Source organism: Arachis ipaensis, chromosome B3 (genome assembly GCF_059453495.1).
Source record: "Arachis ipaensis isolate K30076 ecotype BB chromosome B3, ASM5945349v1, whole genome shotgun sequence".
NCBI classification, from domain to species: domain Eukaryota; kingdom Viridiplantae; phylum Streptophyta; class Magnoliopsida; order Fabales; family Fabaceae; genus Arachis; species Arachis ipaensis.
The window spans coordinates 115,817,027-115,818,268 of NC_142438.1; the positions used below are offsets into that span (position 1 = coordinate 115,817,027).

Sequence of the window (1,242 nt, forward strand, 5' to 3'; positions counted from 1 at the left end):
GACCGCACTGCTCAATTTGATGCCCAAGTTTTATGGCTTGCCTGCTCAAGAGCCTATCAAGCACCTGAGAGATTTTCAAGCAGCCTGTTCTACCGTCAGGCGTGATGGTGCAGATGAAACTTCAATTTTGCTGAAAGCTTTCCCGTTTTCTCTTGAGGAAAGGCAAGAGAGTGGTACTACACTCAACCAGCAGCAACTGTATCCAACTGGGATACACTGAGAAGAGAATTCTTGGAAAAATTCTTTCCAGCTGAAGTTACTGATAAACTAAGGAAAGACATTTCCATGATTGTTCAGGATGAATCTGAGACTCTCTATGAATACTGGGAGCGCTTCAATAATCTTCTGGAAGCTTGCCCCCACCATATGATTGACAAGATAGTGTTACTCGGTTACGTCACACAAGGCATAAGGCCCCAAGATAAGACCACATTGGAAAGTGCTAGCAATGGGTCTATGAAAAAGTATAAGACCACGGATGAGGCATGGCAATTGATCAGCGACTTAGCTGAATCTACTCGGAATCACAGGCAGAAACAAGGCCATTCAAAATCCGTTGCAGAAGTATCCTCTAGCAGAGAGACTGCTACTCTGACTCAGAGTATCTGTGAAATGACCAACTTGCTGAAGCAGATGCAATTGAATCAATAACAAGTTCAGCAAGCTCAACCTTCTCCATCACAGCAAGGCCAACAGTTAGTCCCACAGAGAGTTTGCAGAATCTATGCTGATTATAGCCACTATACTGATGAATGTCCGCAGCTCCAGCAGGAAGACAACACCGTGGCAGCCACTCATAACTTCTATGACCGCCTCAACCAAGGGTACAATCAAGGTGGCAATTACAACCATGGATGGCAGGACAATTCTAACCAGAATTGGAGGGACAACAACAACAAGAGAGGAGGAAGAGACAATCAGAGAAATCAGAGGTGGAATAATAACAACAACAGGCAGCAGAATTAGAACCAGCCTTATAGAGCACCTCACCTGAGACAATCCCAAGGACCACAGAATACCCAACAGCAGACCTCTCAAATTACGTATCATTCCTCATCTTCTAATGATGATTTATTACAATCCATTGATCGGAGACAACAGACCATGGAAAATAACATTAATGCCACTCTAAATGGTCTGAACGCTACTTTGCAAGCTCTTGTCTCACAGATTGGATAAATGAATAACTCCAATAACCATCCTTTGAGCTCCAGTGTAATTCCCTCTCAACCATTAACCAAT

The 1,242-nt window shown here is 43.6% G+C and overlaps 1 non-coding gene across 1 annotated transcript; it reads right to left on the bottom strand.

Annotated features, from left to right (window-relative positions):
• Positions 1 to 264: 264 nt before the first annotated feature.
• Positions 265 to 372, bottom strand: LOC148572149 (small nucleolar RNA R71). Its single transcript, XR_015908263.1, has one exon. It is a non-coding gene; the product is annotated as a small nucleolar RNA R71 (small nucleolar RNA).
• Positions 373 to 1,242: the final 870 nt, after the last annotated feature.